Below are 13,903 nucleotides of genomic sequence, written 5' to 3'. Positions count from 1 at the left end.
AGGGAGGTAGAAGCAGAGAGGAGGGGGTCAATGGGAGAGAAAGGGGGACATCTGTAATACTTTCAACAATAAAAAAAGGAGTAATAAAGCAAAGGGGTAACCATGGGTGAGCTTGAATGGTGAGACTTTTCTAGAATGTCTAAAATATTTAACCCATATACACTAATTTTCTAATAAAAAACAGCTTTTAAAAAGCATTTTCAGATGTGTTTGTACTTTGGGGGGAATTTAGAATTTTGTTTATATAATGTCATAAAGCTCAATTGATTTGGTAGTTTCTTGGATGACCAAAAGATCTAATCACAAAACCCAAAATAAACAAACAAAAAACCCCAAATACCCAGACTTGGAATTTGTCCCTAAGAGGACTAAAATCCTTACTTTATAATTGATTTATTCTCATATTGAAATAATAGAGACACAGTCTCTACATGACATTGTCTCTTAAAGCTCTAGAGAGCATGGCTAAGAGGTGTGAACTCAAAAGAACAGTAACCGTGGTGACCAGCCCTCACTGTTCACCCCTCCTTCCTCCTTGAGTATCTAACCTATGTTGCCAGGACAGAACTGATCTTCCTTGTTTCATTGTGATTCTCTCTTCCTGTTAGTGAGCTGGAAATTACCTGAGAATAGAAACCATACTCTGCTCATGTACCCCACTCCTAGAATAAGATGAAATTCCATGCTGTGCTCGTCTATAGCCCCCTGGGCTTCCCTTTCGGAAGGACTCATCAGAATTATAAGGAGTATGTCTAGCCCTCACTTATTTGGCTTTATGTGGAGGATCTCCACTAGAGTAATATTCCTGGTCTTTTATTCCATCCCAGCTTTTTGTTCTCTGAACCAGCTGGGCTCAGCCAGGGGTGTGGCTCTTCCCTGTCAGTGAACTTGACCAGCCAACTGGCAGGGCCATCCTGGGTCAGCTGCTGGGCAGATAGGAGAAGGTGAAGGTGGTCATGGACTGTTTGCAGTGGGTGCTATTGGCAGAAGACCTAAATAATGTTTGGCTCTGTCTTCCTCCAGGGACTCTTGGTCAGACAACTAAACTATTCTCCTGTGAAACAGGCCTGCAGCTGTGTGGAGAAAGTTTAGTCCGAGGGCACATCAGAAAGCCCCCTTGACCAGGTAAGCCACTTGTCCCCGTTTTATTCATCACAAAGCTGGCACTTTGACTCCCCCCTATTTGACTCCTCGTCTGTCTCTCGGGAGATTCAGAACTTGAGTGAGAAAGAGAGTAGTATAATAATATAATTTTTAAATGCTAAACTTATTTTTAATATAATATCTGTATTGCCTAATAGACTAAAGGCTCACGGAAAACATAGATACCACTCAGCTAGTGTGGCTCAGTGGTTGAGTGTTGACCCATGCACCAAGACGTCGCTGGTTCAATTCCCGGTCAGGGCACAGACCCAGGTTGTGGGCCTGATCCCCAGTGGGGAGCATGCAGGAGGCAGCCAATCGATGTTCTCTCTCATCAGTGTTTCTGTCTCTCTCTCTCCCTCTCCCTTTCTCTCTCTCTTTAATATCAATTAAAAAAAAAATGTTTTTTAAAGAAAGCATAGATCCCATATCTTTTTATTTCAACCTTGTCTTCACATCACGCCTAACACACAGTAGGCAGTCAATAAATATTAGTAGAATGAATACATAAATTAATTTTTCTTTTGATATTTCTTAGTACATATCTTGTTTTAGTCTTATCAGGCTGCTATAACAAAAAAAAAAAAAAAAAACCATAGACTGGGTGCCTTCTCCCAGTTCTGGAAGCTGGGGAATCTAAGATCTGCCGGCAGATTTGGTGTCTGGTGAGGACCCTCTGCCTGGTGTGTGCACAGTCACCTTCTTGCTGTGTGTACCACACAGAGCCAGAGAAAGAACACCCGTCCTTCCACTTCTTAGGGCACAAATCTCATCATGGGCTCCACCTTCGTGACCTCATCCAAACCTGATTATCTCCCAAAGGCCTCCCCTCCAAATACCATCACATTGGGGTTTAGGTTTTCAACATATTAATGTTGGAGGGACATAGACGCGAAGTCCGCAGCAGCCCCTGACATAGAACGGGTGCTAAGTAAACGTAGGTTTGAATGAGGCTCAGACTGAAAAGTCGAGTCGCGGCAGGAGGCACCAGCTGGTTGCCTCTCGGTTCTTGGACCCAGGCTTCCCACAGTGAGTGCAAACAGCTTCGAAAGCCCCCCCTGAACTTTTCTATGTCGCTTCTCTTTCCACCTTGATCTGCACATGACGGGAGGGATTGTATAGACAGATAGAAACCTATTGATTTTCCGAGAACATGTCTCACCTCAAGAACTATGAAAAACGAATTAAATTTTATTAAGAAAGACAAACTTTGAGGGGAGAGAGGAAATGAGGGCTTCTACTAATGGTAGTAACATGATTTGAAACCTGCTGCACCCCCTGTATGGCACAAGAAGGCTTATTAAGGGAGTTTTTGTTCCCTCGCACCGATGCACCTGTCCAGGCCCTGGCCCACCTCCCACATCACGGGCTGTCTTCGGGGCATGTCTCCCACCGGGTGGCTCCACCTAGACTCTCAATTAAGACCAGAACATTTTCTTCATTTCCACCATACAGGGGAATCATACGTTCAGAACGTTTGTGAATCTTAGGGTGGGCCTCATGCGGTACCCCTTTCTCACACATACATCTTTGTGTGGACTTCGGTCGCCTGATACTTGCCTTCACAGGTGGCTGTGAGGCCCAGCACATGTTGTCCACACCTTTAGATGCCCGAACAACAGCTCAGAGTCAGGTGGTTTGTCGGCTTCTGCTCCTGCTGTGCTCCAGCTGGGGGACTGGAAGGGCATTCGGTTGGCTGGAATCTCTGATTCTCTGAGTTGGAAGTTACGGCCTCATCACCCAGCCCCAGCTCCTCCTCAACATGTGTGGTCCAGCCCTCGGTCTCCCTTCTCCACGGGCAAGGAGGTGACAATGTCTGTGAGATTGTTCACTGCGTTTTCAGACAACTTCAGTCAAATGGATTTGTTGCCAAACACCCTTGATGCCCAGCTCTGAGGGGTGGCGTAAAAAAGTGGTGCTTACATGTGATAGAATATAATGCAGCTATTAAATATCACATTTTGGAAAAAAAAACTGTTGAATTGCCTGTGAATAATTTTATGGCATATTATTAAGTAAAAAGAGCAGAGATGGATGGATGGATAGATAGATAGATAGATAGATAGATAGATAGATAGATAGATGATAGATAGATAGATAGATAGATAGATAGATAGATAGATAGATGTGTGTATGAGAGAGAGAGAGAGGGAGAGGGAGAGGGAGAGGGAGAGGGAGAGGGGGAGGGGAGGGGGAGGGAGAGGGAGAGGGAGAGGGAGAGGGAGAGGGAGAGGGAGAGGGAGAGGGAGAGGGAGAGGGAGAGGGAGAGGGAGAGAGATATGAGTGAGAACAAGGTATGATGAGTATTTTAAAACACTGAAGAGCTATTCAAATCACTCAACTCACCCCGAGGAGATGTGTTTCTATAACCTTATGTTTTGCCTTCTACTACCTAGAAAGACATGTAGACAGTGCATTTCTAGAAGAAAAGATCTTGCTGTCAGTCAAACACAAAATGCAGAGAACTCAGGGAATAGGCAACATCATTGTTTCCTTTCAGTACATTCACTGCATCCTGACGGTCATTGGGCGCCCTTCCTCCCCTGAACTCCCCCCTTCTTTGCTTCCTCTTCATCACCATGGTTTTCCCAGACCCTCACACATTTCTGCAGCATTGCTGCCCTACCCTGGCAGTTCTCCACAGGAGCAGGCTGAGAGCTGCCAGAGATGTCGTAGTGGGTTATTACTGACATGAACTCCTACTGCTAATACTCAGTCCATCACATGTAATTTAAGGTATTGGTCATAGTTTAAAAACAAACAAACAAACAAACAAACAAAACAACAACACTCTATCAAGAGTAGGCTAAACGGAAAATCCTAGTAAGTGAAATTGAATTTGCTGTATAATTAAGCAGATTTAATGATGAAAGGTGTTAACCTAGAAGAAAAGAGAGTCAGTTTTTATGGATAACAGAAAAGTTACTCAAATACAATCAAGGTTAGTCTTGAAAGTTGTTCATTTCAGTATCTTAAAGGTCTCTCTCTCTCTCTACTCTCTATTCTTTTGTCTTCTAAACAATAGCCACCCACCATTTGCATTCCTTGTTAGGGAAATGCAACTCTCCTTATGTGCAAACCAGAGCCATGGGGCTTCTGATTCGGGTCTGAGATACTGGAGCCAAAAAGAATGTGAAAGAGAAGGACTAAGAATAAAGCCACTGAGAATCAGAGACAGTGAGGCGTCTCTCAGTTGGATCAGAGGGTGCATCATAAGGGCACGTGGGAACCTGGGGAGCGGGGAGTACAAAATGCGTAGCTGGGATGTGGCTGCCTTGTCGAGAACCGAGGACTCTTGGCTTGGTCACAGAGCCCATTGGAAAGGCAACTACAGATGTGTGACAGCAGGGGTCCCCTCCTGCCCTTCTGCCGTTATCTTACACCAACTTCTGCTCCTGGGCACCTCTCTCTCTTCTTCTCAGGTGGGGGGCTCAGTGGTCCCAGACAACAGCATGAGAAGGCCCTTCGATGCCCTGGGGCTTTGCTTTTGTGGTTCTGACACAGAGTATTAGACCTAATTTAATTTGAAATTAATATAGTAAGATGAAAGGAAATCCTACTTGAGCTCCTCATTTTAAAAGAATTTTTTTAAGAATAAGATGATGTGAACCCAGGACCTGAACCTCAAAGAAGGCCCTCTGATCAATGGAGGCAGATGGGCCAGATGTTTTTCTCATCTGTGTCTTGTCCCTTCTGGCATGGGGACTAGATGAGGGAGGGAGGCACATAGCAGGAGAGCAGGCCAACTTACTGATCTGCCCTCTTATTTAGCTCATGGAAATTTCATAGCATCTAAGGTCTAACTTTCCCCTTGGATTTGAGGGGAAAACACCTATAGCCCTCTTGAACCCGTTTCATGGAAGAAACTTCATTACTGTGCAAGATTTCACCCAAGATTAATTGAATTTGACATCCTGAATGTCTTTTGCATGATGTACTAAGGTAGTGTTTTTGAAAAATGTCAGTATCTGATCCTTGGTGTGTGGTTTTTAAACGTCCAAAGTATTCCCACTTCTCAAATTCCCTTTAAGCTGCAATGTGATGCATTTCTGGGTTTTCTTTACTTCGAATGAATCCCCACCTTGCTGTAGCAGTGCTAAATATATTCCAAATCAATAATTCATCAGAATTTTAAAAAAAAGAAACTGAATGATATCCAGAGCCGCTGACCTCAGTTCAGCCCAAACCACTCTCTACTTTCCGGGAAATTAGGATCGCAGGCCAGCTTTACATTAAATGGAAAGTGTACGCTACCATCTTGTGGACAAAATACAAATAACACTGAAATATACTCAAAACGACTTACCTTCCTTTGAATTACAGTGAATATCCATCTTGTCCAGGTTCCCACGTGCCCTTATGATGCCCATCCTGTGCAGTTTGGAATTTCAGCCCCAAACGATCTTTGTCAACAAATCAGGTGTAGGACAGCATGAAGAAATGGGGGTTCACTGAGAAAATTGTGGAACACAGATACCAGAGACCTAGGTCCTCACGTAACCTTCGCCTCCGGTGTTCACCTCTCTAGTTTTTCTTTTTCTAATTGTGTGATGATTCTGATCATCTTGTGTTAGACACACAGGTTTGGGAGTGGTCTTGATTGGGTTAGGTCCATACACACTGTCCTGTGGAACTGAATGGTCAAATACCAAGAGAAATCCGTTAGGTATTTTCTAATGAATGTAAAAATGAGTTATTTTTCTCCTGAATACCTTTTACACACACACGCACATTTCCCACGAGCCTTTGTCCTAAAGGAATGACACTCTAGACCGTGGACGCGTGAATGCTGTATCGCAACTGAAATGAAATGAATAAAAGCAGAGGACGTCGAGAACCAGTGTGTCAGGGTGGACAAAAACCTCCATGTTCATGCAACCCAAACACTGTTCTAATGCTTGAATCACTCGCATAATATCCAGTCGCTCTTTGAACATCCTCAGGATACAGGAAAGGCCCGGCAATGCTGACCATGTAGAAGACAAAGAAACAGAGATCGGCAGTACAAGCGCCCACTGCTTGTTGATACCGAGCAATTGTTCAATTAGGCTAGTCACTAGGGAATCTCTGTGAAAGACTCTGTAAGTGCCAGTCTCCTCCCATTGATGCGAAGGTTCTGGCCTATATACAGTATGCCCAATGGCTCTCATGCCCACTGGAGCTTAGATCTTCTACAGTTAGAACTTTCCAGTATTAAAAGTTCTTTCATGTCTTAAGAAGCAAGATATCTACAAGCTGAGGGTCTGTTTTATTCCATCAATTCTTCCTTTAAGCCATCATATTTAAAAAGATACATGAAAGTGTGTGTGTGTGTGTGTGTGTGTGTGTGCGCGCGTGTGTGTTTCTTACTCACAGGAAAATTATGACTTTCAGGTTGGACCTGGTGGCAAGACCTCACTTAAGAGGCCTTAAAGTAGTCATTTTTGCTGTGAATAAAAGATACAACTGATCTTTCGTAGTTCTCCTAGCTGTATAAAAGAAGTCGTTTATATCTTTTCTATCCCCTGCAGAGAGATTTCAAAGATGATGATGCACCATTCTTCACTGGTTCCCTCATCTTCATATTTGTCTCTATCACAATTCTGCACACACTACCAAGAGCAGAGCCTGTTGTAGAAGAAAATGTTCACCCTCCCATTACTGTCCGTGCAGAAGCACCGGCTTCCTGTACACGAGATGACAACAGTCACAAAGACAAACAACACCTGGACGGGCATCTGTTCCAGCACTGCCTCTGGGAAGTACAGGCGAGAGTCAGGAACTTTGCCGACCGCACCTAAACGCTGTCCCAGGCCGTCCAGATCAATTCCACTGGCCTCTGCATGTTGAGTTCCTTAAACTTACTCTTGGAGAGTCTTTAGTGCATTAGGTGTTTTATTATTATTACATCTGTGGCCGAAAATATAAATGTAGTCGTTGAAAAGAGGTCTTTTCTTTGACAGATCAAAGGAAGCTTTAAGAAAGGAAAGCTGATAGGAACTATGCCCTGATTAACTCTAGAACCAGCAAGGCGGAAGCACCTTAAAATCGATAAGAAAATTATCCCAATCCATTAAGAAGGGACTTTCTGTATTGCACTACGTCTCACAATTTGGACATGGTCTTTTCGGTTTCCATATATTTTTATGTGAATGATGAATTTTGATTATGTTTAGAAATTTCATGTCAATGCTAATATTAACATTTTATCATAAAATTTTCAGGCTGTGTGTGTGTGTGTGTGTGTGTGCGCTTAAGAGAACTTTGCTGCATCCTTGTACATAGTTTTAAGATAACAAAGTTATTCTTGTCTGCAGTAGACCTTGTCTTGAAATTAATAGCGGAACTCAATTGGAAAACGAGGCTCATCTGAAATGTTACTGCAGAGTCAAGTTGTTACGTATTTCTTTGTTCTGTATTTGAAGATGTGGGTAATTGACATAAAAGATAAGCTGAGATTAAAAGCATTCTAGAAATGCGAAAATTAATTCAAGAATAAGGACTATTATTTATTGAATGCCTGTGATATAACAGGTGGTCTGCCAAGACTTTTCCCATATTGACAGCAGTTTGATGGTCACCACTTCAGACTTGGCTGTATGAATGTCTCACCCAAGCCCCAGGATCAGAAGTACCAGACTGGAACCGGAGACCTATGCCCTGTTTATGCCATGCATGTGCTTCTTCTATGAAGACTGAAGTGAGTTCTTTCCAGGGGAAGGATGAATTTTATAAAGCAAAACCTCCTCTGAGAAACCCCCGTGAGCCTTTTGGCTCTGTGAGATTGGATCCCCAGAGAAAAATGAGGCTGGTGATACAGATTTTGCAGTCACCCTGTCGATGACAGACATCACGCTATGAGAAGGGGTGAGCTCACTGAGGAACAACACAGAGAGAACTCAGTACAAACCCTGAATCCTGCAGCAGGTGAGAAAAAATAAAGCCCCAGGAGAGCATCCAATCCTGGGCTTCCATCTCTGTTGGTCTGACAGCACGCTGGTCCCTAAATGAAATGATCTCACGTTAAGCCTTGGTGAAGGAGGCGGAGGGCAGACAGCTGGGGGGCACAGCGTGAGGCAGGGGGAGACGCAGGAGTCCGTATTATGTTTCTCATTCAAACGAGCTAAAGCCATGTCAAATGACAAAAGGCCAGTAACACATCCCTTAAGAAATACTCGGGGCCCATTTTTGCAGCCCATTAGTGACCAGAAGTACAGCCTCATAAACCTAGGTCTGCCAAAGCCAAAATAAAAATGTGGATAATTGGAAAAAGGTTGAAAGCAATCCTGGATAATAAATTACACTTACTGAGTTCCTTTGTCCTTCCAGCCCTACAGCGAGCATCACATTTCATGAGGCAGCCACGGAGAAGACACAAATGCTGAGAGGAAGCCGGGCTTGTTCGGCACCGGAGGGAGGAGGGCCGAGCGCAATCAGTTGTTTACTGAGTCCACTAACTCGGAGGGTGCGTCACGCCGAGGGGAGGCCGAATCTTTTCCAACTAGGTGCTCTGAAAATCTTCTAAATTCCCTAGTGCAAAAGCCAGAGACTTTCCTTGGGCCTCCTGGAGTTATAATCTTTTCTGGAAGTCAGTGGATCTTTCTTTCTGCCTGCTAGGTTGCTCTTCCTCAAAAGGAAGGTGAAGTGGAGCTTACCTGCTTACCGAGTGTTGTCTTCAACGTGCAGATGCATAAACACGCATGCACACACATGCCTACACACACGTGTCCTGTGTAGCTTGAACCCAGCTGGAATGCATGAATCAGGAAGTGCCAAGCATCAGTGGGTCATGAAACTTGAAGTGGGCCCCCTCGTCTGCCGAGATGAGTCCTTCCTTCGGATGTTCATTTGTGCCGCCTCCAGTAATGCGTGAACTGGATCACTCGGTCCTCGTCCATAAAGACACTGTGGGACTCATCTTTTTAAGCCCAGAACTTCTGAGGGAGGCAGAGGAACAAAGGCAGCATGACTGAGCAGTTCTCATCTGTCCCCTGCCTGTCCCACCATCCCCCTACCACGTCTAGCACATCAACTGGTGTTACCTGTCATTCCCACGTGGAAACAGGTCTGTAGGAGCTGACGTGCCCACATTCATGTGCTGCACAGGGAGGGCTGGGGAAAGAATTTGCTCCCAAGAAACATATTCTCTAGAAGTGGCCCCTTTCCAACACTGTCAGGACACTAATATATTCACCTCCTATTTATCATGACCTGTTGTGAAAGTAAGAGTCAGTCTGTTGACTACTCTGTTGCAACATTCAGTAGCCAGACCATGAGACCAACCAAAGACAATACCTTTTTATGCAAGGCTACCCTGATTATTGTTTTAATTATGGTAAAATTATATACAACATTATATTTATTTCAAGTGTACGATATTATAATGTGATACTTGTATTCACTACGTAGTGATCACCACTGTAAGTCTAGGTACCATCCACCACCAGACGGTTGTTGCTTTTCACCCGGTTTGCGCTCCTCTCAGCCCTTTTTCCTTCTGGTGACCTCCGGTCTGTTCTCTGTGTCTGCGAGCTTGTTTCTCTCTTCTTTGGTTGGTTGATCTTGATTTTAGATCTCACATGTAAGTTATATCGCACGGTATCTGTCTTTCTCTGTCTGACCTATTTCACTTAGCATACCATCTTGACAGTCTACCCATGCTGTGGCAAATGGCAGGATCCCCTTCTTTTGATGGCTGAGAAGTATTCCATTGCAGTCAGACAACATGGGTCGGAACTATGGGTTGATACACAGCTTTTTTTGTTGTTGTTGTTGTTGTTTTTCAGTAAATACATACAGCACTGTGCATGTATTTTCTTTTTGATGACTTTCTTACTAACATTTTCTTTTCTCTGGCATAGTTTATTGTAAGGATACAGTATATAATACATATAAAATACAAAATATGTGTTAATTGATTATGTCTTCTTAAGGCTTCTGGTAAAGCTATTAGTATTTAAATTTGGGGGAGTCAAAAATTATACTTAGATTTTCTATCGCACGGGGGACTGGCCCTAACCCTCGCATTGCTCAGGGTCAACTCTCTATATACCAATATCCTCTTTATTCACTGATCCATTGATAGGCACCATGTTGCTTTTATATTTTGTCAATTGTAAATAATGTTGCAATGAACATAAGAGGTGTGTATAGTTTTTCAAATTAGCGGTTTTGTATTCTTCAGCTAAATACTCAGTAGTGAAATAGCTAGATCATATAGTAGTTCTATTCTTAATTTTTTAAGGAATCTCCACAGTTTATTTTGTTTTGTTTTTGATAGAGTGGAAGGAAGAGAGAGAGAGAGGAACATGGACTGCTTGCCTCCTGCAGGACCCTGAATGGGGCCAGGGATCAAACCTGCAACCCAGGGACGTGCCCTTGATCAGAAATTGAACCTGTGAGCCTCAGGTCCAAGGGCCAACCCTTTAACTGCTGAGCCAAACTGGCCAGGGCAGAATCTCCATATTTTTTACACAGTGGGTACACCCATTTACATTCCCATCTAGGGTACCCCCAATATTGGAATCAGGATTTATTTGTGGGTATCAGGAAGCCTTTCTAATATGATCTGAAGGCTCTTTCCCTCTCCACAATCACTTCCCCACTGAAAAATTTCAAGTCCTGGTTTACCCAGGACCTTTCTATAGATCTTGCATCCTGGGACATTCTTCCATTCAGAGCAAACCACTGTTTGGTCACTTTAGCCTCTATATCTTTCGAAAGGAGCGAACAATCAAGTTGCCTTAGACTTAGATTCTGAAGATGTGAGTTTAAGTTCCAGCATCGCCACCTACCTTTCCCATTATCTTATGCCAGCCACTAAATGTCTCTTTTCCTTTTCTGCAAAGTAGAGACGCTACTAACTTCACAGGGTAGTTACCAGATCACATTAGAAACTATAGATATTAAGGTCATCAGGGCAGGGACGATTGGTATTCCGTCTTAGTAACCTTGAATGAGCGTTTCTGGACACACTTTGTAGACTAAGACATAACCATGAATCAGAGATGTTGACAGTGTTATGAGAATGCATTTTTCAAATACTTCTTGGTCCAATTCTCCCCAGTATGTCCAGCTCTGTATGAATTATAGTTTCCTCTGTGAAAACCCTCAACTCATTCCAGTCACAGTGGGCTCTCTTGTTTTTAAACAATCTTAATTCACTTGAAGAAAATTGTTTGGCATCACCCGCATTAAGGGTATGTGGTCTGGAGTTAGTGGAGAAAAATCTTGTCTCCTCCACTTAATCTTCAGGTGACTTCGGGCAAGTTACTTAACCCCATGGAGCTGTTTTTGTTTGAAGTGTTGTATACACATGTTCACCTTGAGTCATCTAAAATGTTATCATAACAGAGAAAAAAAATATTGATTCTACACTTGAGTGACACCAAAGCTACATGCAACTAGAAGTTTGTACAATATGATAAACCTAAGAAATCGCTGTGCTCCCAATTGTAGGATGCAAATACCCATCAGAATGGCTCTAGTTAAAAAGGCTGATGATACCACATGCTAGTGAAAATGCAACACTGCAGGGATTTTTATACATTGGTACAACCACTTTGGACAATTAATGGTATCTATCCATGTTGAAACTCACCTATCCTAGGACCCAATACTTTTATTCTAGATACAGAGCAAGCAGAAATGCATGCGTAAGGGCACCTAATGTCTGAACTACACTTTCATAGCAACATTATTTGTAATGGCCCCAAACTGGAAATAAATCATATTTTCATCATTAGTAGAAGGAAATGATTGCATTATAGGCATATGATGGAATATTATACAGCAATGGATAAATTAACTATAACAACAAAGAGACACAAAAGAATATGGACAATATGGTTTCTTCTATATGCAGTTCAAAAACAGGCAGCATCAATCTATGATATTAATCAAAATGTGACTATCTTTGGGGAGTAAGAGGGGGCTAATAACTGGGAGGGGGCTTGGTAGGGGGTACTTCAGAAATACTTAGTGTTCTATTTCTGAGCCTGGGCAGTGATTGCATAGATATGTTCATTTCGTGATAATTTATTCAACAGTACACTTAACAAATGTGTGTTCTTTTCTATACAAATATTAAATTTCAAGAGAAAGCACACACATGCACACAGAAGGGTTCTTTTTCAATGTTATGTCTCGATTGTGGTGATGATTAAAATATGTATACATTGTCAAAATTCACAGACCTGGATACTTAAATGGGTTACAGTATTTCACTGCATGTAAATCATACCATTACAAAGCCGAATGATACTTTTCAAAGTACTTCCACACACAAGGGTTTTCAAAAGCAGGGGAGACCACAATCATAGCTGTGCTCTAGAGTAGGTTTGCATTGGCTCCACTCCTCCAGCTCGTCCCTGGACACGGCATTCCAGTGGCACTCAGGGATTTCCTCTTCCCTCTTCGTAAGGTATAACAATAACATTTGGCAAATGAATATGATACTGATTCTTCCCAAACAAGGTATTTCTGTAGAGAATAGCCCATGGATCACATCCATCCTCCCTTTAGAGAAATATTTAAGTATCACTCAACCCTGTGGAGTAGTCTTAGTCTTGACTGGGAGGAACAGCCAAGATTCATTACCACTGGAGACTTGCCCCAACCATTGAGCATCACTGAGATGTCTTAGTGAAGCATCATCAATCCTCTGAACAACTCAGTCAACTCCGTGGCCACGTTTTCACTCTCCATCTATCTGCTGCCTCCCCACGTGCATAATCATGTCCGTTGCTCCGGCTTCTGCAGCCAACCTTGAAAAATCTACCTGCTACAGCTCCCAAGGTGCGAGGGTGTTTGTTTGTTTCTGATTACTCTGCTGCCCTTAGTCCTGGCTTTATCTTCAAGCCTGGGTGGTCTTTGAGAAATCTGAAGAGAAGGTCATTAATAGGATTGTTTCCCCAAATTGACCTTTTATGAAAACTCAAGCTAACCTCCCCCCCCCACCCCTCACCCCAAGCCTTGTCTCTTCCTGGTTTTAGGTGATATCATGTGAACTAAAAGGGGTTCTGCAATGATGCAAATGAAAGTGCTAATCTCAAAAACAATCCAAAGCAAATCACGTATTTTAATATCAGTCCAGAGATACCTGATGAGGGATTAATAGGCAGATAACTACAGTGAATGAAAATGAAATACAATAGTTGGTCATTTACCTTGCTTTCAGGGGATCTTCCCTGAACATTAAAGTAGGACCCACAAGCTGGCAGCCTGCAGGCCTGATGTGGTGCACAGAAAGGTTTGGTTTGGCTTGCACAATGTTTTAAAACTCAGGAACTTCACACCAAAGCCTATACTTAGGACTTCTCTTTAAAGACGGAGCGCTCTGGCAGCATCCCCACGTGTTAACTGTTGCTGGCGCCACCATCCCTCGCTGCTGTACACCAGACTGCTGCGCTCACTCATGCTGACCCCTTCAGGGGAACTTGTGTTTTCTCCCGTTATGAAAGTGTCTGTTTCATGGAGAAGTCCGATGGAAGGAGCATGGTGTCTGCCCACCGGCTCTGTGGATGGGACCGGCTTAGGCAGCCATATATCTCAGTGGTGCTACCTCTCCCTCTATCCTCCACTTTGCAACCCCGGCCAACATCACCGGAGATGGCACCTGATTTGACGATGGCCCGTCCTGAAGCTTGCCAGGGCCTCTGGCTTGGCAAGGCAAAGTGAGCAAGGGTAATCACATTCTTCCCTCAGGAGGTTGGAATCAGAACACAGTGATTGCTGCCAACCAGGAGGGGAGAAAATGGAAGAGATTGTAAAATCACTTAGA

Source organism: Molossus molossus, unplaced genomic scaffold, assembly GCF_014108415.1.
Source record: "Molossus molossus isolate mMolMol1 unplaced genomic scaffold, mMolMol1.p scaffold_m16_p_10, whole genome shotgun sequence".
Taxonomy (NCBI): domain Eukaryota; kingdom Metazoa; phylum Chordata; class Mammalia; order Chiroptera; family Molossidae; genus Molossus; species Molossus molossus.
The sequence above is the reverse complement of the archived record's forward strand: the minus strand, read 5'-3'. Positions refer to the sequence as shown.